This window comes from Sus scrofa, chromosome 16 (genome assembly GCF_000003025.6).
Source record: "Sus scrofa isolate TJ Tabasco breed Duroc chromosome 16, Sscrofa11.1, whole genome shotgun sequence".
Classification (NCBI taxonomy): domain Eukaryota; kingdom Metazoa; phylum Chordata; class Mammalia; order Artiodactyla; family Suidae; genus Sus; species Sus scrofa.
In genome coordinates this window covers 8,948,931-8,973,911 of record NC_010458.4, presented here as the reverse complement: position 1 = coordinate 8,973,911, position 24,981 = coordinate 8,948,931, and the positions used below count along the sequence as shown (strand labels likewise).

At 34.8% G+C, this 24,981-nt stretch overlaps 1 protein-coding gene across 6 annotated transcripts in view; it reads left to right on the top strand.

Annotated features, from left to right (window-relative positions):
* The window catches only part of CDH18 (cadherin 18), a 1,026,794-nt gene that overhangs the window by 143,135 nt on the left and 858,678 nt on the right, over positions 1-24,981 (top strand). For 2 of the 6 annotated variants that reach the window (XM_021076966.1, XM_021076967.1), the window contains exon 2: positions 10,457-10,541. The exons of the other annotated variants lie outside the window; for them this stretch is intronic. The gene's annotated coding sequence lies outside the window, so the exon portion shown is untranslated. The remainder of the gene's footprint in view (positions 1-10,456; positions 10,542-24,981) is intronic. 6 annotated transcript variants of the gene reach the window in all.

Genomic DNA, 24,981 nt, shown 5'->3' with positions numbered 1-24,981 from the left:
AATATGGTCTTTATATTAAATGAAAATATCTTCATTTCTGTCACCTTTAGTTCAGTTATTTAACCTTGAGTCTTTTATTTTTGCATGTGATTTTCTACTAAAATATCTTGATGTCTTGATGTGGCACACATATAAACAAGTAAAGATCTTTATTTAGCAATTTGTTATCAATGGACTAAATATAGATTTTGTATTGGCCGAAAGTAATTTTTTTGTTGTTGTTGTTGCTTTCTCTGTATTTAGACTTATTTTCTTTCTTTTTCTTCTTCTTCTTTTTTTTTGTCTTATGTCTTTTTTAGGGCTGTGCCCACAGTATATGGAGGTTACCAGACTAGGGGTCTAACAGGAGCTGTTGCTGCCAGACTATGCCAGAGTCATAGCAACTCGAGATCTAAGCCATGTCTGCGACCAACGCCGCAGGTCATGGCAACGCTGGATCCTTCATCCACTGATTGAGGTCAGGGATTGAACCCGCAACCTTATGGTTCCTAGTCGGATTCATTTCCACTGTGCCACAACGGGAACTCCTAGGCTTATTTTCTATTTAAATAATTATCTTTGTGTTAGAATTCAAAAATTATTATTTTAATTCAAAATTAAGTATTTCTTATGCAATAATAGTAAATTTTAAATTCCTATAGGGATTGTGACATATTTGCAGATTATGTGGTTTTTCAGTTCCTTTGCATAACAGTCTTAGAAAGAAATGAAGGAAAAATCTGGTCATATTTGAGAGCCATAAAAAAATTATAAGAAAAAAATCCAAGCAAGTTTATATCAAATATATGTGTATATACATACATACATATATATATATATATATATGTATGTATATAAAGTGAATATCCATATTAAATATCAGTTTATTTTACTTTGGGTTTTCAGGATCAATAAGTATGTAATGAAAGATTTATGGTGTGTTCTGTCCCTGTTATCAACCAGTTATGTTTCTAGAAAATAGCCACATTTCTTTTAATTGAAATTGTGGAAGGAAGTTAAATAATGATAGGCTAAAAAGAGGAAAGCTGTTGGGTATAAAACTGGGAAGTTTAATTTCAGTTTCAATTTAAGTATTCATGAATTAAATAATACCTCACTTTACAATGTAGAGGTGATGGGAAAGGAAACTGGATTCTCACAGCAGAATGAAATAATCAATGGAAGCAATTAACAAGTGTTTCTGACAATTTGAAATGTTACTTCATTTTCTGGAAGTCCAGTGAAATGGATCTATTTCTTTCTCTTTCTCTGAACTGTAGCTTCTGTTTATAAAATTGTACATCAAAGATGGGGGATTATAATATAAGCACTGTAAATAAATATAATCAAATATTTGGGTTTGTGATTAAAATCTCGGTTTGGTCTGTTGTAGACCATATGCTTCTATACATAAGAGTTCATCTAAAACCTCTGAAAACAAAGGTATTTAGACTAAACCCAACTAAAAGACAGTATCAACAATGATGATAAAAATAGTTCACAAAATTGTCACTTACATAAAAAATGATTCTGAAATAAGTATACTATTTGATTTTATCTTTGACCAATCTTTTGCCACTTGTAAAACAAGTCTTTAAAGATATTTATGATAACTTTATACCACATAACTTTGTCATGTTTCTTCTCTGAACTCCCACTCTGGATATTTAATTTGCATTTATGGGAGAGGGGTGGTAGGCTGATGCTATCTTCTTCTAATGACTCTGCATCAGGGTCCACTGTAGTGAGTGGTTATATCCAAGTATTCCATCATGATACTCCAAGTTGGAATATCCGTGTGGTTAGCCTATTATAGGAAAGTGGTTCTGACTTGTTAGACTTTGTAACAAAAATAAGAGGTAGGACCTGACTAAGTAATGTTTGAGCTGGCTCGTTCACACAGGGTAACCAGATGTTTGCTGACCTGAGGTTAGAGAGAACTAGTAAAATTCACATTTCTTTATTAATTTTGCCAGAATGTCTCTGGCGGACATGCATTTTGGAAGTATTCATTCATTAATTCATGCGTATATATTTACTAACTGCTTGTTTTGTTTTGTGCTTTGTGTTTTTAATTAAATTTATTAGAGTCTAGTTGATTTACAATGTTGTGTTAGTTTCCAGTGTACAGCAACATGAATCAATTATAAATATACAATTCCTTTTCAGATTCTTTTCCCATATAGGTCACCACAGAGTATTGAGTAGATTTCCCTATACTATACAGTAGCTTTTTTGTATTACATACATAATGTCCTTAGTTATGGGGATACAAAAGAAAACAAGACAGGGTTAATTTTTTTTGGTGGGGGGTCTTTTTGCCTTTTCTAGGGCCACACCCATGGCATATGAAGGGTCCCAGGCTAGGGGTCTAATTGGAGCTATAGCCACTGGCCTATGCCAGGGCCACAGCAACACGGGAACCTTAACCCACTGAGCGAGGCCAGGGATCAAACCCGCAACCTCATGGTTCCTCGGATTCGTTAACCTCTGAGCCACGATGGGGACTCCAAGATAGGGTTAATTCTTCATCTCCCAGAGAGGTTGAATGAATTGGGTACTGATATGACAATAAGTGATAACCTTCAGCCACTGTGAATGTCAATATAATGGGGAAAAATGACATTTTACTAATATATTCTTAGTTGCATACAACAGAATCCATTTTAGCTAGTTAAGCAAAAAATGACTCTTAAGAGGCCTTGGCGTGCTTGGAGAATGCCCAGGTGAGCCAGAAGAATAGTGCAGAGGCTCTGCGACAGGACCCAGGGAGGCCCTCCCACTGGCCTGCCTCCTGTAATATCCAGCTGCTTGCACACACACCTGCCGTTCTCAGCAGAGAACAGGTTCATAGGTGCACTGTAGGAACTTCTACTCCTGCTTTTCCTGAATGCTTGAGGCTGCTCTGTCATACTGATACTTTGCCTACTATATTTATTTCATGAAAATTGCTCTCACTCATTTGGCTCTTCTCTGGCTTAAAAGTTTGAAGCCAGTGGGTCTGATTAGGCATGATGAGGCAATTTGCTTATTCTCAGTTGCCAGAGATGAATTAAGTCACTGAATATAAAATATATTGACCATTCTTCCACCCTTCCATTGCTTAAGTTATGACATAAGTCAGTGATCATTTATTAAATCTCTTCTATGTTCCAGGTAGCTACAGACTTTATCACCAAGTGTACTCTCCACATTACCAAAATATTCATATATCATAAGATATTGCATTTAATTTGCAACTGCAGAACATTCTGTCATGATTTCGCATATTACTTGTTAAGGCCTCGGATAGGAAATTTATTTTCAAGATGTCCTCTTTTTTTTAAATCTTTACTCTTCATGGATGGTCTAATCACCTCAACAAACACATTTGAGCTACTTGATATGAAATTTTTCTCTTAAGGCTCTATAATCAGGTATATATTTCCTTAATAATTTACTAATTCAATAAGACTGCCCTCTCCAAAGGTTTCAATACACTAATTTAACCTTATTTTTTGACCATTTCTTATGTGTCACACACTGTCGTAAGTTCTGTAAATAGGGAAGCTCCCCCCCCAAAAAAAAATACCTGCTCTCGGAGAACTTATCTTTTAATACTAATGCTTATATAATATAATAATTTGTATTAATCTTCCATGAATTTTTACAACTTTTCTTGTGTTTTCTCTCAACTTTTCACATGACTCCTCCTTTCTAAATTGTCTTTTTGTTTATTCTGTTTTAATAGTACTACCTTGGGACCTCCAAATTGGTCTTTCTGTAGTTCAGGATTTTTAAGATCCTATTCTCAGTCATACTGCCTTTCCTCCACATTTCTCCTTTGTATGTTTTATTTCATTAAGACTTGCCAAACAATTTTCAGAAGATCAATCATAAATATATATTTATTTACAGCCTTTATATATTTATAAGTAGTAATTGTATGTATCTAATTTCTTGTTCCATCTGAAACCTAACAGGCGGAAGCTTGAAGTTATCAGCTCTGCTCCTCAGATAGGTCCTTTATCCATTAAACTTAGAAACATGTTTTGACCTTCCTTTCCATTCCTATACCACCCACTCTTTATCCTTTCAGACCATCTAATTTATCATTAAATTCTGATGATGCTTTATTTACAATGTCTTACATTTGTGACTCCTTTCTAGAGCTACAGGGCTTGTGGTCCAGGATAGGGGATAGTTGGAAGAAAAGTTTACATAGAAAATAATGTTTGAGCTGGTTTTTGAAATATAAATAGGAATTCAGTAGTTGGATATATTGCTTGGGTAGGCTGGAATGGACTACAATATAGATGCATGTGTGTGTATATATATATATATATATATATATATGTGTGTGTGTATACACATCTCTCTATATACATCTATCTATATATTCTCTCTCTATATATGTATATATATACACACACTCTCTCTATATGTGTGTGTGTGTATTATATATGTATATACACTCATATATCAGTCTCAAACACAATGGAAGTATTTTTTTCAATTATGCTAAAGTTGTGTGCTATCCAGGTCAATAGGTAGCACTTCTTGGGGAATTCAGAGATCCAGGCACATCCCTCAAGTCTTTACTGCCTGCAACATGACAGAAGGGGACAAACCACTTTCTTAAAAAGTCTTGACTCAGAAATGGCCCATGCTAGTTGGATTCTCATTCCCTTGACTAGATTCAAGAATATGTCTACATACAATTGCAAGAAAATCCGGGAAATTCTCAGGAAAAAGATTACAGTTACGAAGACAGCTTAGCAGCCTGTCCTGCCATGGAAATGGAGAGACACCTTCTGAACTTGTGTATAAATGAAAGCAGAAAGTATAGCACAGGAGGGAAATGAGAACATGGTCAGTGTTGTTAGAATGTTAATGGGCAGTTGTTGATTGAGAAAGTTTTGGGAACTGAGAAGGTACTATAGGAGAAGATATAACTCTACTGAAGAGAGTTCTCTTGTGACATAGTGGCTTAAGGATCTAGCATCATCACTGTAGTGGCTTAGGTTGCTGCTGTGGCGCAGGTTTGATCCCTGGCCCAGGAACTTCCACATGCCGCAGATGCAGCCAAAAACAACAAAAACAAAAAAGCCAAAAATTCTACTGAGAGAAGATGGATTAATGAACCAGGACTTTAATTACTATGCTGAAAGTGTGAATTTAGTCTCTAATTGTTAGAGGCATACTGAAGATATTTAAGTGAAGAAGAATATCACTAGTTTGTGCAATAGAATGAAAATTTTGTGGCATCTATGGAGTGACCTGGTTTAAGAACAAGACACTTGTTCAAGACATAGTTGTTCTCCTACTAGCCTGGGAACTTACTGAAAGCAAATTTTCCTTCATTCTATCTTTGTTTCCCACGTGGAACTTAGCATAGTAAGAGTTAAGGGATGAATATATCTCTCCAAATCTGATATGTTGAAGCCCTAGCTCACAATACCACAGAATTTGACTGTATTTAGAGATTAGGCTTTTAAAGAGCTAATTAAGTTAGAACAGAGTATTTAGGGTGGGCTTCAATCCAGTATGTCTGGTGTCCTGGCAATAAGGACACAGATAACACAGAGGAAAGACCAGGTAAAGACAAAGGGAGGAGGTAGCATCTGCAAGTCAAAGAAAGAGGCCTCAGCCACCTTGATCTGGCTGCTAGCCTACAGAACTATGAGAAAATACATTTCTGTTAAGCTACCCAGTCTGTGGTATTTGTGATGACAAGCCCTAGCAAACTAATAATAGTGGCATTCACTTATTAGGAGTTCAACAAATATTAATTCAATTTAACCTGCATCCAATCTGTACTAAGTAGCTTTTTCTCTGCTCCCACCTCAAGTGCATCATCAACTACCCTAACTTTCCTATCTGATTACCAAATTATCTCTCAGTCCCAATGTCAAATTAGTGTTAAGCCTTGAATGAGATCAAACACTGAGAAATAATTAGTAGCTTAGGAAAATTCGGTGTTAGTCATTAAAGGACTCATACCTCTATAACTGTCCATCTGTTTCTTTTCTCACTATGGTTCAGTAAACACCACAACACTCATGTTTACACACTGAAATCAGAATGTATTCCCCAAAACTCTGATGTCACAAAGAGATTTTCCAACCAGTGCACCTAGTTTATAGTTAGCCTGTCTCTTAACAGTTACGATTTTGAGAGCACATTTAGTTAGCCTTTGAAAGCATCTATTTTCTTTCTCAAAATGTGGACAAATTTCATTACTTCATGGGGTTGGTAACAGGATTAAATAGAACAAGTTATTGAAGGTTTCTAGTGCACTGCCTGGTGTATGAGATATTGTCCTAGAAGACACCCTTTTCTCATTAAATTGTGCCAAACTAGTTTTAACATTATTCATTAAGAATTGTTAGAAAGTAGATTTCACTAGAAAATAAAAGTACTTAGTATATATAGAAATCCTTAAAATAGATTTCACTTATTACTAAGAACACATCAAGAGCAATAGATATGTAAATTTGTTGACATTTAAAAAAGTTTTATATAACACTTAGTATTTCTTGATACATCATTTATCAATGTAGTGACTACTATATTTCTTTTACATGAGAGTGCTGTGTTATTATAAAATAGAAAATTTTAAAAAAGTGTTAAAATTGTTGGAAACCAAAAGAGAAATAATTAATTATTCAACGTGACTGCCTTAGTAGTTTTTACTCCCTAGAGGGTCTCCATTTACATGTTGGGTGTTGATTCTATTTGTCAATTTTATATTCACTTCTGTTTTTCCATCTGTTTAACTTTGGTTTTTAATATACTGCATGATTAAAACAAAAACAAAAAGTCTTTATTCCAATTATATTAAGTAATGTCTTGCTGCCTCATAGTTATGTGATATGAATTAAATCTGGGCGATAGAGTGATAATGTTTACACTTGAGGAACTCAGTATATCAAGGGTAATCCACTGCACAAGGTCATATGGGTAAATGGTGAAGCTTGCCAAGACACATTGGTAACATTTCCTCACCCTCTTAGCATGATGCACCACTGGTTAGAGACCAGTGTTTGGAGAAGGCAGCTGTGGGTTGGAATCTAGAATCAAAGATCTCAGAGTTGTATGACCAGGGCTTGTTCACCTAAGCCATTTGAGTGTTAGTCTGTTTACCCATCTGTAAATGGCAGTGTTGCATACCCCATGCTATTAAAAACTGTATGCTCAATGTGGATAAAGTGTTTATGCTAAAGTTGCCACAGAGAAGTGCGTAATAGGTGTTCTCAGTGGCCTAGGGGTTAAGGATCCAGATTTGTCACTGCTATGCATGGGTTCGATCCCTGGCCCAGGAACTTCTGCATGTCATGGGTATGGTCCAAAAAAAACATACAAATAAAAATCATCTATCTTAAAAAAAAATCCAAAGTCACTTAAAAAAAAAGTGCCTAATAAATGAATTTTTGTTCTATAATATGTTCTGTAATATGGCAGGGATTAGGTACTCTTTTTCTCATAGAACACAAATTATATTTGTTCAATTTTAAAACACCTGATCCTTTGATTTTACACTTGGCTTCTTGCATACGTTCTGTGCAGCCTTTGTTTACTAAAACAAATAGCAGAAATGTTTTTAAAATGTCTTGCAACATTTTTGCCTCCCTAGTTATTTTTGCCCCCCATACTTGAAGTAATTAATTTTTCAAGAAAATCATGTGAGAAATAAAGAAATGACATAAATACTGAATTTTTATAAGAAAATTCATATAAAAATATTTGTAAAATAGGGCTTCATTTGGAATGACTTCTATTATTAAATGATGTAGAATAAATACATACTAGTATTGACATAAACATTTCACATATTAGCCTTTATTTAAAATTATAGTAAAACATATGTTATACAATGACACTTTCACCTAAGGTTATGTAATGGTGCCATTTCCCTTACTTTAATATTTGGATAAAACCCACAGTTAGCTGCAAAAATACCGCAGCATGTTCAATTTTACACAAAATGCAATCCCAGGAAGCTCAGTCTTTGTCTCTCCAGCACATCACACCAGTAAGAAAACAAAACAGCTCTGTCTCCTTTTTTGTGTGTGTCTTTTTGCCATTTCTTGGGCTGCTCCCACAGCATACGGAGGTTCCCAGGCTAGGGGGTCGAATCCGAACTGTAGCCGCCGGCCTACACCAGAGCCACAGCAACGCCAGATCCGAGCCGCGTCTGCAACCTACACCACAGCTCACGGCATCGCCAGATCCTTAACCCACCACCAAGCAAAGCCAGGGATCGAACCCACAACCTCATGGTTCCTAGTCAGATTCGCTAACCACTGACCCACAACGGGAACTCCTGTCTCCGTTTGTCTCCCACTAGTAGTTAAGAATTTGTATAGCATTTCAAAACCAATGGAAAAAAAGGGACAAACATAACAAAACACCAAAAAAATCATTCAGTTCAAACCTGGCTGCCAATAATTATTAGTTTACCATTTATATTAGAAGTTTCTGTTGCTGAGTTAAATAATTAAATATGCCAACTTGGTGATTATGGAAATAAGTGCTTCTCTTACAACCTGTGAAAATAGAATATGCAGAGGGTTCTTGGGGGAGAAGAGAGCTATAATTCTTCCCTCTTTTCTCTGCTCACCTCTTTTCTTAAGTAGTAATTTAAAGAGCTTGGTAACTTGTTTGATCCACATTCCTGGAATCCTCCTGGATAGGAGGGATGCTGGGAAGCAAAAGTATGGCTCTTCTGCCTTGCAGCGAGGCAGGCTTCTACAGGAATTTTGAATGAAAATAGCAGAGAGTCGGAGGCTGAAAAGGAGAATATCACAACCTCCCTGGAGGAGAGAGCTGGGATGAGAACAGGTTCAGAGAAAGGAAGCAGAGCTAACAACGAAGCAATGGAAGAGCATTTGTATTATTTTACACTCCCTTCCTGAACATCAATATTTTATGAGCTTCTCCCTTGGGAAATGATAGAAGATTCTATCTCCACTAAGTAAAAACATGTGTAGCTCCCTTTGAGGGAGTGCTCGTTACCACCTAGATGGCGGGAAAATTACCAGTGCTTGCACTTTTCAAGGAAATTCTTTCTTACTACTTGTTTCCCCCCCTCTACATCCGAGGGGAAAAAATGCAAAAGCAAGAGAAGTGCTGAATAATATATTTTATTTATGGTCCATTATACTTATAAATGCTCTGTATTACAGCACATTGGGAAAAATAAATTTGATAGTTTTCTAATTAGAAACTGGTAACTTTCAAGTAAGAAACTTGCACTTCTAAAGAAATACGAAATATTGTGTTACTGTATACAGATATTTTTTATTCCTGAAATAGTAGGAATGGTTAAATAATGGCAATGGATTTGTTCATAACCTTGTATAGTCAATACTAAATATTTCTTTAAAAAAATGAAAATTATTCATATGCTTCCTAAAAATAATGAGATGGTAACTGCAAGTGTAAGAGGAACACCAGTAAAAGAAATAAGAGAAGTAGAAAAGAGCTAATTGGCAAAGGTCTAAGTCTTGGAATTACCAACTAAAACCATTTTGAATCATATTGTTTAGCAATCTAATGATGAGCAAGATATTTTACTTTAGGTAAACATGAGAGGGAAAGGCAATAACTTCGTATGTTCAATTTTTTTTTTTTCTTTTATAGACATACCTGTGGCATAGGGAAGTCCTGGGCTAGGGGTCGAACTGGAGCTGCAGCTGCCCGCCTGTGTCACAGCCATGGCAAGACCAGATCTGAGCTGCATCTCTGACCTATGCTGCAGCTTGCAGCAATGCCAGATCCTTAACCTAATGAGCAAAGCTAGGGATCAAACCTGCATCCTCACTGAGACAACATGAGGTCCTTAACCCACTGATCCACAGTGGGCAATCCCTGTGCTCAAATTTATAAGAAATATTGTATATTGCTTATTTTCTTAAACTGGAGATAGCCAAAAACAAACATGTAAAGATTTTACAACATTACAAAATATTAGACAAAATAAGCCTACTTCTCTTTTAATGGAAATTGTATTATCTGGCTATTTGTGGCAGAACATGATCAAAGTTTTATGATTTTAAAATTAGATAGGGCTTTCTTGCGAAAATTTTCAAATGTAGAAAAATATAATGGATGCTAGAACATCTGTTTAATATTCATAAAGATATTGAAATTTTTACTTATAATGAAAATTGTCCTTTGAAAATGTGTGTCTGTTGTCATGTAGATGTTCATAAATAAGGATTACATTGTGTAGAATAAAACTGAACACTTTTTTTTAAGTTTTAATTCTAGTACATTTTTCTTTAACTTACAAATTTGAGAAAATCAAAAGGAAATGGAAGATAAAAATGCATGGAACCAAGGAATAGTTTTGCCAAGTGCTATGATGTTATTTTCAAAGACAGTTTTTTGCTGAATCATTGTATGCATATTAAATGGAAATTCAAAATAAAAAATCACAGGCTCTCTATAGTTGTAAGTTTTTGTGATATACTTTTTTCTACTTTTCCTTCAGATTTTTTCTGTACACAAACTGGAATTCATGCCAGGGAAAAGGTCAACTGGTAAAGTTCCTAGAATTGGTTGATCTGAACCCCATGGTGAGTAAACATTTAAATGAAAAGTCCCCTTTTCCTCGAGGTACATTTCTCTCATGACAATTAAAATGTGGAATTATTAGTTTTATTACAAAAATAACATCACTCACTAAAGGCCCTTTTATTTCTGCCGTGAACATTTCAGTTTTGTCTCCGTAAGCTACTTTTCAATATAATTTAGATGTTATACAAGTAAATGTAGAGGCAGGATCAAGATGGTGGCGGAAATAATACATAGCACTCACCTTCTCCCACAAACACATCAAAAAAAAAAAAAATGTAAATGTGGAATGATTCACACAGAACATCTACTGAACACTGACAGAAGCCCTTAAACCTCCAAAAAGGGAGGTTTGGGGCTTAACCCCCACCCCCCACATAACTGAGTAGAACAAAGGGGGAAAAAAAAAGAGAAGAGAAAAAAAAACAAAGATTCAGGATGGGACCAGCAGTCCTGAGAGGGAGCTGTGAATGAAGGAACCTGCACCCTGGGAAGCTACCTAACTGACGGGGAGATTAGCTGAAATGGAGGGACCACAAAACCTCAAAAAAAAAAGTGCAGTAACCAGGCTGAGGAGGGCAAGGCAGAGAGAGAGCCACACAAACCATCAGTACCACTCTCTTGGGACACCACAGTCTGAGACACACAGAAGAGGCTAGGTACAGAGACCCCCAGGCTCCAGAGGTCAGTTCCAGGGAGAGGACTAGAGTTGTGTGCGTGGAAACAGCCTGAGGGGCTAGGGAGTGGTGCACCATGGGTGAGGGGCAGAACACCATAGGCAAGGACCACCATAGGACTATCTTTCTTGGTGCACATACAGGCTTTCAGGTAACATGGGGCCTCTTATGCAGGCTACAGGCAGTGGCACGACTCTTGAGCAGGCTGTGGGCAGCCAGGTGCTGCTTGCGCAGGCTAAGGGCAGCAGGGGCAAACATAGAAACAACCCAAATGTCTGTTGACATTTGAATGATTAAGAAGTGATACCTGTACTATGCTTTTTCTATAGAGTGACCTGGGGCAAATTATCCAACACTTATTACTGTTTCACTGTTTGAAAGAATAGGAATAATGATACCAATCTTCACGATCTTCTGAGGTTTAAAGATAAAGTGTGTATACATGTAACAGAAAAAAAGAAGTGATACATATACACAGTGGAATACTACTCAGCCATAAAAAACCCACAAATAATGCCATTTACAGCAACATGGATGGAAATAGAGACTCTCAGACCAAGTGAAGTTAAGTCAGAAAGAGAAAGTCAAATACCATATGATATCACTCATATCTGGTATCTAATATATGTCACAAGTGAACCTATCTACAGAAAAGAAACTCATGGACATGGAGAACAGACTTGCAGTTACCAAGGTATGGGGGAGGGAATGGGGTGGACTGGGAGTTTGGGGTTAGTAGATGCAAACTATTGAATTTGTAGTGCATAAGCAATGAGATCCTGCTGTATGGCACCTGGAACTATACCAATCACTTGTGATGGAACATGATGGAGGAGAATGTGAGAAAATGTATATGTGTGTATGTGTGTACATGTATATATATACATATATATACATATATATATATAACTAGGTCACTTTGCTGTACCACAGAAATTGATAGAACATTGTATATCTACTACAATAAAAAAGAAGTAATATAAACCGAAAAAACTTGTCAACTGAAATACACGTAGAGACACACAATGTGAGTGCTGTGAGTTCAGCTTTATTTGGACTTACTAATAATATAGCCCAGGAGACAGCCTCTCAGGTAGTTCTGAGGAACTGCTCCACAGAGGTAGAGGGGACATCAGTACAAATGTTATTTTGGGAAGAGGTTACATGCAGTCAAACCCACATCTCTGTAGAAGGTTGCAGCTAGTCACAAAGAGCAGATGTCGCCGTTAATGATTTTAGTGTTTTCTAGATATGAGAAGATGCAAGAAATTGTGTTCTTCCAGTTTTCTCCTAAAAATACCTAACTATCTGCCAGTTTTTCCCAAAGCACTGAATGCTTCCTCCCTGATCTCTTCCCTGAATCCTTCCAGGGTGTGCTGAAGGTTGAATACAGGAAAGTGAATTCTTTCCTGTAGAACCAGACGGCAAGCCACAGTCTTTAGCTGGCAGACTATTTACTTTCCCTGACCTTTGCCTTATATTTTTCTCATTACTTTGTCCTTATCCTTGTGCAAGACACCATTCCCCATTGTAATTCCTTATTGAAAGTTATGAATTCTTCAAACCTCATAGTAACTTTATTTCTTTTCTGAATACTGTTCAAATGAAATTAGTCAGAATTAATCTTTAGTTTCTCAATAAACTCTTTGTGCATTGTTTATATTTTACGCAGTTATCACAGTATGCTTTGTATTATATTGTCAGCTTCATGTTTATAAATTTGCCTAAACAAGCCAGGATAGTAATATGTACCAGAACATAAGTACATAATAAATTTTATTATGATGATTTTTCTTTATTTGGTTTACTTGAAGTTGTTTCTAGGAATTGGCTGCTGTAGAGTTAATCTGAACACCCTCTAAGACTAGATGATGGCTCATATACTTTGGGTCCATTCAGACCAACTCCATGGTTCCTTAGTTGGTGCCATAGAGTAATTTTAATGATTTAATTTTTAAAATCAATTCCTGTGTTCATTTCCTTTTTTATTATCATTTTCATTTGCAGTAGCAATACAGAAGGACTCTATTCAAAATTTGTCCCATTCTCAGCTTGTGCTTACCTTAGAGCATAAATTATTCTCACTTATGCATAGGACTCAGTCAAAAAAATAAAGTGCAGAAGTTCCTGTGGAGAAAATTTGCAGAATTGAAATTTTAGATGATGTCATTCTCTTCTAATGTGTAACCAATTTTATCAACTAATCATATCAGTTCTTTTCAAAAAGATTTACCAAGTATCAATCATTACAGAGTGAATATGTATAACAGTCTGGTGAAGATAGAAAATCTTAGTATTTTTGTTCATATTTGGAAATTTTCTTGAATTATAGGTTTATTATAATGTGTCATATAGTTTTAATAAAAACTTCTCTCCATTTCCCAAATATTCCCTAAAGTAAAATAGATTTTGTAAGATGACGTACTGTTTATTCTATTTGCCTTTGCGGTCTGTAGAGGTTTTTTTTTTTTTCCCTTGTAAAATGATGAAATTGGATACTTTCTAAAGTACTATTTTCTCTACTGTGTAATTATTGAAATCTCTATGTAAATCTGCTGAACTCAGTAGAAATAGTACAAATTCAAGATCATTTTTAGTAATTGTACCAAAACATTTGTAATGGCATTTAACTTTTTTCCTGACTGAATATAAACCTGAATAGTACATGAAGATAATTAAATGCCTACCCAAAGTTTTCATTGCTATAGTTTTGTGGTTACTATATTCTAATCTACAAATTAATAACTAATTAGTATTGTCTGATCACTATTTTCAGCATTTCAAGAACTATCTCATTCCATTACTACACCAGTTCATTGAAGTAGAATCTACGATATAACCTCCATTGTCTAGTCCAGGAAGAACTGGCTTAAAAGAACTGAATATCTATGAGAACACAGACTTAGATTTTTCATTAGAGCTCATACTCTTAGAAGTTCTGAAAAAAAATGTTTCCAACATATCTTTCTATATAAGAGGCAGGGAATCCACAACTTTGAAAGGCATATTGGTATTTATTTTAGTTTTATTTTAAAATGTTACAATATAAATTCTACATATTGCCTTTTTTAAAAACTCAATGAATTTTATTATATTTATTTTTGTACAAACATCATCAAAACCCAATTTTACAACATTTCCATCCCAACCCCCAGCCCATCCCTCCTCCCTCCACATCTGTCTCCTTTGGTAACCTTAAGTTTTTTAAAGTCTGTGAGTCAGTTTCTGTTATGCAAATAAGTCAATTATATCCTTTTTTTAGATTCCACATATAAGTGGTAGCATAGGTCATTTATATCTCAATGTCTGACTAACTTCACTTAGCGTGATAATTTCTAGGTCCATCCGTATTGCTGCAAATGCCATTATTTCATTCCTTTTTACTGCTGAGTACAAAAACAGATGGAAAGATATATTATGCTCTTGGCTTGGAAGATTCAATATTGTCAAAAATGACTGTACTACCAAAGGCAATCTTCAGATTTAATGTAATCCCTAACAAATTACCAAGGACATTTTTCATAGAACTAGAACAAAATATTTTAAAGTTTGTTTGGAAGCACAAAAGACCCACAGTAGCCAAAGACACCCAGAGGGGGAAAAATGGAGCTGGAGGAATCAGGCTCCCTGGCTTCAGACTATACTACAAAGCTGCAGTCATCAAAACAGTATGATACTGGCACAAAAATAGAAATGTAGATCATTGGAAGAGGATAGTAAACCCAGAATTAAACCCATGTACCTATAGTCAACTAATCTATAGCAAAGGAGGCAAGAATATACAATGGAGAAAAGACTGTGTCTCTAATAAGTAGTGCTGGGATAACTGGACAGCTACAGGAAGAAAAAACCTGAAATTAGAACACACCCTAACGAGATATGCTAAAATCTTTATATTGCTTTAAAATAGAGGTGACGAACATGCTATCAGAGTCAGAGAGCAAGTATAGACAAAAATTGGTAAATTTCCAGGGAATGTGCTTAAGGCTCAATTCAGAGTAGCCTATAATTGGGATCATTTTAAGTTACTATGAATCTTGTTTATAATGTAAAAGTGAGTGTATACATGTATGTTTGTATATGTGTGTGTTGGTCATTAGTATATTATCATACAGTTGTTTAAAAGATTGAAAGCTAAAGAAAACCCTTGTTTCTCTTTAAAACTGTTTTGTTAACAAAAACGTTAACACATACTTATGAATGAGTTGAAGAATGAAATAAAATGGAATGACAAAATGTAGGAAGAAAGTGAGAAGGATAAAATGTCTATTGATTTTTCAGATTTTCTCAAGTTACTCTTCACTAGACTCAAAACGCCTTGTCCTGAGCATGATAACATGGCTAATAATTATAAAGCTCACCACTGCCCAGTGCAGTTCTAACTTATTACTGCGAATTATCTGCTTTAATTCCTACAAAATTATGATTCTGGTCTATTAATTTTGCATTATTAAACATGAGAGAAGTGAGGCACAAAGAAGCCGTGTAAACTTGGCCAAGATTGCACAGAGAGGGAGGGAGCTAGAATTTGAATCAACATTGTCTGTGTTCAGACCAAACAAAGCTCATCACCACCAAAAAGTGTTATCTAATATTTGATTAAAATTACTGTGCAGCACATGGGTATATTTTTCAAAAATCATAAAGAATTATTATAATCATATCCAATTTGGGTTTTCATCTATTTGGCATCAAGTCTATCCACAACAAATGTGTTATTTGGAATAGATTGCTTGTAAATACCAACCTAAAACCATCTGTTTTATCAAACTGTTTAAAAACAAATATAAAAATAACCAATTATTGCTTTAAAGTATAAAATAACAGAAATCAAAATATTTGTAGTTACAGCTAAATTTCAAGCTAAATACTGGGGACTGAATTGATTTTTATTTTTAACAATGTAATATAGTGATATATCATGTAACACAATTGCTGAGATTTAAGAATTGAATTTCAATAGCAAAAATCAGTTTTATACTCCATCTCAAGTTTGCTACACACTGAAAGTAACTTTTTAATTCTTTAAACTATTTATTACATATATTGACATAACAGTTCTATCTATTGACTAGTCAATTTTACTGATCAATTTCTTGTGGCAAATGGAAATATTAACTACCTTCGCATATGTATCTCTGGTTTTCATCTCCTCATATATTTTTGGTTTAATCAATATTCAAGTTTCTGATTTATGTGACTATAGAAATCTTTTATGTGGTTGAAATTGTAGTACTCATCATTTTTGTTTTCAGATGTTTTAATTTTATTTTTTCTGGAGTTAATATTTGACTTATATTGTGTTTTTAATTTATTTATTTTTATCCTAAGGCTACATCTGAACTCTCCAGTTACTAAGGGATATGCCAATAGAATTTTTACACAATGGAATTTGTCAGTTGGTCTGGATTGGCCAGTTGTCAAGTTTATGTATCATGTGACACTCTTTCCTATCCACTTTTACTTCCTCCTCCATCCAGGACCAGGACAGACCTGTGAATGTGCCCACTAGACGATGTAGTCCTGGGGTCCTGATTCACTTAGAATGCCCTCTGCTTCTTAGTGTGTTTTTCTAGTGTCTGGAACTTATGTTTTCCTTCATATTTGATATACTTCCTCATTTTGATGGAGCAGACCTAATACTATTTTTCTTAGAAAAGGAACAAAGAATTATTTGAAACTCTGTAACTCTAGCTCTGAAATGGCTTTGTTCTTTCTTTCACATTGACATCATAGTGGCTGATGGAAAAGCATAACTTCCTATTCCAGATTTTCTGGATGAGAACTAATATCTTTTTCTCAGAAGACCCACTCAGAATCTTCTTTTTTTATCAATTAAGTTCTGAATTTTCAGAATAATAAGACTTGACAGGGGATATTTAATTTTAATTCTAAAGCTTTTTTTATTCAGTTTCTTTTTTTCTTACTATAACTATTTTTAGTAGGTTCTTTTTGCACTCCTGAGTTGATCTTCAAAATTTCTTGCCTATTATAATCTTCATGTTTTGTTTTCTAGTTTCTGAAGATCTTCATGTCATCGTCCAATTCACCTAGTGATTTTTATATCTCTGTTACTTTTAAATTTTAGGACAATTTTTGGTCCTGTGTTTTCTACACCTTATTTTTCTCTTATGGATATGTTATCTTTGCACTTCTCATTATAGTGTTTATAATTTTTTGATTCTTCTTCTAGTCTCAATACTGTTGCTGTTGTTTCTATGTTGCATTTTGTGTTTATTTATTTTATTTATTTCCTTTCATGATTGAAAATTTCCAAAAACATCTGGTGATATTTACTTCAGTTTAATAAACACTTCCTAAGATTCTTATTACAAGCTCTGATATTGTGTATGTGAGGTGTGTACATGATTGTATATGGATATTATTGGGTGTAAGGAAGGGTAGTGAATTGATGGAATATCCTATGGGGTGATCAGATGGCAAGCTAGCCTTTTTGTTGGAAACCTCTAGTTATCACTGTCCGTGGCCTTTCTATTTAGGTGTTTTAGCTTCTATATTAAAGGATCATTCAGTGGCCAGCTTAGTGGGTAGAAGCCTGCTTATAGGACTTCCAGAGCCAAATTGGAGAAAGGGGCTAGGAGTTCCATTACTCACTATATAGATTTCTATTCACTCTCTGTTTTCATTTAAAAGGTCAGAGCTCCCTTTATCTGTGCTCAGTATCTCCAAGTACAAAGTTTTTCTCTCTCAACTCCTTTGTCTTCAGGAAAACTTCTTCCTCTTCTGGAGGCAGGAGAAGGGAAGGGTAGTGATGCTGGTGAGGATTTGAGGCCTAAGTGCTTCATAAAGTAACTTTCAAACCAACAACCTTGTTTTAGGCTTACATACCCTTCCCACCAGCCTCCTGACTTCTGTTGTAAATGATATACGATTCTTGAGCTTTCTCTAAAGTTTCTGGGTATAAATTGGTAGTTTCTCTCAACATTTCCCTCTACAGCCACTTAAGGTTAAATTTCCTCCATTCAGTTATATTATTTTTTATTTCAACCCATCTGCTCTCAGTAAGCATATGTCGTAACTGGGGCCCTCAGGCATTACCTGTTGTAATTGGGGCTATGAACATCTCCTATTTTCATTAAAATTGAGTATGGCTTTCTCATTTTTGACTTACTTTAGGGTGAGTATAAATAAAAGGGGGTATGTTTTTTTTCTCATCTTAAAACTGGCTTCAGCTAAAGTTTAATGTGAATTTGGTTGCAAAGCTAAACTTTGTGTGTAATTTAAAAATTATTTTAGGAGTTCCTGTTGTGGCTTAGTGGAAGCATACCCAAATATTATCCGTGAGGTTGCTGGTTTGATACCTGTTCTTGCTCAGTGGGTTAGGGATCCAGCATTGCCATGAGCTGTGGTGTAAGTTTAAGACACAGCTCTATCCTGTGTTGCTATGGCTATGGCATAGGCCAGCAACTACTGCTCTGATTCCACCCCTAGCCTGGGAAACTTCACAGGCCATGTGTGTGGCCCTAAAAAGCCAAAAAAGTAAATAAATAAAAGCAAAAAAAGGAAAAAAAAGCTTTTATAGAAAAACTCACATTTTTCTTATTAATTTAATATAAATCATCCATATGTCACTTAAATATGTATTAAATTATATTCAGCTATAAAGATTAATATTATTAAATAATCTATAAAAAGAACCTTTAAAAACATAGTTTAAATACATTTTAAAAGCATATTTTATTTGAAATGATTATTTTATCACATACCACAAAAAAAACATGATTACATACATTTTTACTTCCTGAGAGATTAAGGCATCTCTGTGGCTTAAACAGTTGGGCAAAATAACTCATGTTCTTCCCCTCCCTAGTTTAGCCATAAATTTAATTAATGGGCATTTTGTCAATCAGTGTGACTATAACTGGAATTTGTAAATAAATTTGGAACAACAGAGTTTTATTGTACAACTAAGCAGCAAATTATTTTAATGCCATACACATTTGAAAATTTGATTATCTTTTATTTGAAAACTAGTAGAGTAATATATCATCACTATGAAAATGTATCCATGATGAACTTGTCTACAAAAAAGAACAATAACTTTTGATCATAGAAAACAGATTTTAAAAAGTTTTTAAAATATATGGGTATAAATATAAGGCAAATGGCCTCAAATAACATCAATACAATATTTGTATTGTGTTTGATGCCTATACATAATAATACATATATTATTTTTGCATCTACATTCTATCTTGCTGTATTCACCCTGTTTCATTTTTTTGGTTTATGCTAGGGATTGAATTTCAGTTTGACTTAATAAAACAATCCACATTTCACTTTCATTTTGAACCAGTTTGCTTATCTTTGATATCCCTTGTGGTAACACATGATATTGCAACTTTTTCAAAGAATGTTCAAAAAATTCCCTTAGTCCATTTCAAATATTTATTTTTTAAAAAATATTTTAATAAAATAGATAAATCTCAGGATAGTCTTTTATGGAATGTCATCCAATATCCAGGAGTGCTCTGTATTTCACACTTGTTTCAGGGCCTAGTCTTAAATAAAACAGTTCTTTTGGGAATGATCTTATTGGAGTTGACAGTGCTGACATGCAAAAGTCATATCTCGATCCCCTCCCCCATGCTTCCTTCCACCTTAAGAATGTAAAGTACAAACCAAGGGATTGCTTTCTTTGTCTCTACTGCAGTTAAGGGTGGATATGTGTTCCAGTTTGGATCAGTGAGGAAACTGTTGGCTGCTTATGGGGAAGAAGTTCCTTGTCTGATAGCCAGAGTGAGAGAGGATTTCAAGGGTTCCTTTTCTTTGCTCTTGAATATGGGTATGGTGCCTGAAGCTACATCAGCAGTCCTGTACCCATCAGATGATCCTGTGTGGGTCAAAGGTGAAGACGCTGATATGTCTACAGCATATCACTGAAAAGGGTCCGACTCCTTGATAATATATTAAACAGTGCAAGCTAGCCCCAGATTCCTCGTTATGTGCAGAAAAAATCACAGTATTTTAGAAAACAGCATTGATGGATTTTCTGTTACTTGCTGGCAAACACATCTTAAAAGAAAGAGCAATCATTCCTCATTGAAAAACAGACACTAAAAAAGAAGCATGAATTGTTGGGAAAGTATTAATAGGATAAATTTTAGGGTTAAATAATCTGCTTTCATGAAAAGCAGATGGTAACCATGCAGAATCACTGATGCATTGTATAGAAAGAAAGGCGATTTTTTTCTTTAACTGACTAATGTTAGATAAAATGCCAAATGACTTAACATAACTTGAAATTAATGTACACTAAATTAGGAAAACAATAAAATTGTCTAAAATTTTTACAAGGTACAAAAAGATTCAAGAGTTTCTTCCAGACTTTAATTGACATGAAATTTAAAGTAATTTTGATTTTAGTTTATGACTAAGACTGGGACAAAATACAAAAGATTCCATTTATGTTTTTTGAAACTGTTTTACCTCAAGTAATATACTTTATTGAAAAATCATTGTATTTGAGAGTCGTTTTGCAGGTATTTGTCAGTAAATGGTCAATTTTTTTTTTACAGTAAAGTGTCCTGTGGGTATAAACAAATGCTTAAACTGTCTTCTTTTTACCACTTCAGCATTGAACTATCAAATATATAAAAGATCAGATTAAATGAGTTTATACATTGGATTTTTTTTCCACTGGTTGAATTATGGCTTATTTTTGAATTAACTATAGATATTTTATACAGAGTAACTCCTGTATCATTCTAGTAATTGGATGTAGCCTTTTAAAAAGTGCTTGTCTCTTCTAGTAGTTGGATTTAGCCTTTAAAAAAGCAAGTACTAAAAGAATGTAAAAAGGATTTCAAGGTGCTACTGAGCATTTGCTTCTCATGGGGGGTATGGAGGACAGCTGTATTGACCATGGAGGCTGTCTAAACAGATCTTCAGAGGAGTCATGTGACAGTCACCAATTTTACTGCCACCACCCCATTCTAGGGTCCTTTAAACAAACTGTAGCCATTGAAGATGAATAGCTCCAGGCTGATATAATCTTCTATCTTGGTTAATATTTAATACTACCCAGAGTACTCAAAAAATCACAAGAAACTAATTGCATATGGAAAGTAATTTCTGCTTTTAGGTAAAACAAAACAATATGTTACAAAAAAAGTTTCTTATTTAGTTCTTCCTCCCTGGGAAGAAAGTGAGTCTGTACCTTTTTTCCCTAAAATCAATATATAAATAAGGAACAATGAAAGTGGTTAAAATTGTGAATTTAAAATGTTATTCATGGAAGGGGGTAGGCCATGAGAGCACATATATGATGCATATGCCTACACACGTATATGTACATGTAGGCTTATGTGTACAGTTAGGCTTAAGTCATTTTATAATTAGCTATTGTTAATTATATAATATATTATTAACATACTTATTTGTTCTGTGTGCATTATCCTGAAATAAGAATAAAAATACCAAATAAAAACTCATCTAAATGTTTTACTCAGAATTCCCATGTAAAGAAATTAATTTCACTCCAGCATTTTCACAGGAAAATGTAGCTCTCCACGTTTTGAGGGGACATGCACAGGTGCATATGTTTAACAGAATCCTCTCAGGAGGAAATATGTAGGAAGAAGTGACATAACCCAGGGGTAAGTCAACCTCATTTGGTTAAAACTGAGCAATCGCTGCATCATCTATGGAAAATTCTTAACATCCCTGTGACTCTCGTCATATAATAAGCTTCTAAGAAGATAACCCTCTTCAAGAGGTTGTTGATCAGATTAAATGGGTTCACACATGAAAGACCTTTGGAAGAGAGTCTGGCATGTGGTCAGAACTACTAAAAGTCAGCTGTGATCTCTATTATTCTCTAATTATTATTATCTGGGAGAGGTATCTGTCTCTAAGTCAGTCACCCCTAACTTGTTTTATTATTAGAGTTCAGTGCAGTCCCTTCTTTTTCATATCTAGGATTATAACATGATTGGTGACACAACAGTGCACCCGAATTCCATGTGACTTTGAGACCTAAAGGAGCAGTGCTTACCGCTGTTGCTTGTCTTCAGCTGTTTTGACCAGAGGGTTTTTTCATAAAAAGGAATAAGCTGCACTTTCTTGAGTTTGTTTACTAAAGCAGTACCTTCCTCTGCTTGTCAGACTTGAAGACCCAAATGTATTCTTACCTCATTTATTTAGTTCTGAAATATTCTAACTAATTCAGGTTGTAAATGATGGAAATGAACTGTTGGGAATCATATATCTGTGTTAATAGTATAAGTGTATATATATTATGGGCCATATATCCCAGATTTGCTGAACTAAACTTATTTCATTCCAAAGTCTTGGTATTAATAATGAGTACAAAGGACATAATAAATAATTTCAGAGAAAAAAAATATCTGGGAAACAATATGACCTTTGTTGCCAAGAAAATTTCAGTCTATAGCCCTCCTACTATATTTATAATACACACTTCAGAGCAACAAAACAACTAAATTATTAAATACACATCATAGCTTATAAACTATCAGCAAATTACAACATGGAAGGAAAATCTCTAACGACAATGATTCTTCAGTACATTTCTCTAGGCTAGCTGTTTAAATTTATGCCTTGAGTATTGAAAATCAAATAATTTGTTACCCACCCACTTCTGAGTAACTCACTTCGGGTGTGACCTGGAAGCTAAGAAATAAAATCGAATGTTACTCTCCTCTACTGTAGTGCTTTTCCCACGTATCATCTTTTACTATATTATGTACTTTAAAAAAAATATTAATCAACATTTTGTACCTCCCCCTCTCTGCTAAATAACCTGAATCTCTTTAACTGGCCCTAGAATTATTTATTTACATATCAGGGTACATCTCCAAATTATCTCTAAGTTTCTTCATACTATGAACTTTCTGATCACACTACTTTCTAAGGAGACACAGATGAATGGATTTTTTTTTTTTTTTTGTCTTTTTATCCTTTTTAGGGCCGCACCCATGGCATATGGAGGTTCCCAGGCTAGGGGTTGAATCGGAGCTGCGGCTGCCGGCCTACACCAGAGCCACAGCAACGCCAGATCCCAGCTTACATCTGCGACTTACACCACAGCTCAAGGCAACACCGGATCCTTAACCCACTGAGCGAGGCCAGGGATTGAACCCGCAAACTCATTGTTCTTAGTTGGATTCGTTAACTACTTTACCACCATGGGAACCCCAAATAGATGTTTTCATACTAGTCTTTGATACATTAATATCTGTACAATGTGAACTGCTGTTAACTGTGAATTGGGGGAGAGGGCTGTATTTGTGACAGCTTTTTTCTTTGTATACAATTTTTGACTAAATATACCACTGAAGTCTGTGCCTATTTAACTTTATTCCATTTATACATACAATTTACATAAAATCTTAATCTCCTTTTGATTTTCTCAGACTGATTTTCATATGTAGTATGACCTTTCTGAATATAGGAACTTTCTATTAATTGTATGTGTGGTCCCTTCAATTTACTCTTTTTCTCCAACCTCATTATTATAATGTGGGTTTTCATTATATTTTTTAAAATTTCAGAATCTTAAGATTTCCTAAAAGAAAGATGAAATTATACAATGTTTTCACTGTCTAACAAACTCATCTCTCTATTTAAAGATGGATCAGACCAACTGTCTTTCACAAAATATGATGGTAAATTCAGATTCCTTTATGAATTCCTTTACAAATTCCTTTAAATTCACTTTTTTCACTTTTATGATGACAATGGTTTATTTTCTTTTTTTTAACCTTTTATTTATTTATTTTCTATTGTACAGCATGGTGATGCAGTTATACATACATGTATACATTCTTTTTTCTTACATTATCATGTTCCATCATAAGTGACTAGATATAGTTACCAGTGCTACACATCAGGGTCTCATTGCTTATCCATTCTGAAGGCAATAGTCTGCATCTGTAAACCCCGAGCTCCCAGTCTATCCCTCTCCTTCCCACTCCCCCTTGGCAACCACAAGTCTATGGTTTATTTTCTTATAGAAGTCACTACTCCCTGCAAGAGGATAAAGTCCATTCTTTTCCATAAATGTTGACATACCACTCAAGGTTTAATCCTTTCTAAGATGCTTTAGTACGTGTATATGAAGCTTTATAAATAATAGTGCTTCCTCTTAAATTCCATCCCATTCTTGATAGTTTCCTATTATGTTGGTATTTTTTCTTTTCTTTTCTTTTCTTTTCTTTCTTTTTTTTTTTTTTTTTTTAGGGCTGTACTCGTGACATTTGGAGGTTCCCAGGCTAGGGGCTGAATTGGAGCTACAGTTGCTGGCCTGTGCCACAGCCACAGCAATGCAGAATCTGAGCCAAGACTGCCACCTACACCACACCAGATCCTTAACCCACTGAGCAAGGCCAGGGACTGAACCCGCAACCTCATGGTTCCTGGTTGGATTTGTTTCTGCTGTGCCACAGTGGGAACTGTTCCTATTATGTTTTAATATCTGGTTATACTGCATCACCTTCTCTATCTGACCTTTTGACTTCTTAGTTAAATTATTTTCTCTGCTGATCTGCACAGGAGTTTTAAGGCAAATAATAACCATTCGAAAAGAAACTTCAAATAGCTACTGTGACATCTCTCATTTGTGACAACTTCAATAAAGGGCTGATCCAGTCTTCTTGACTTTTATTTCAGAATTTATGATGACTAATTCTGTTGTATTTCTTGGGAGTTTCTTCTTTTTGTTGGCTGATTGTTTCTTCTTCATATGAATTAATTTTCATTATTCTTTGATAGTATAGCTTTC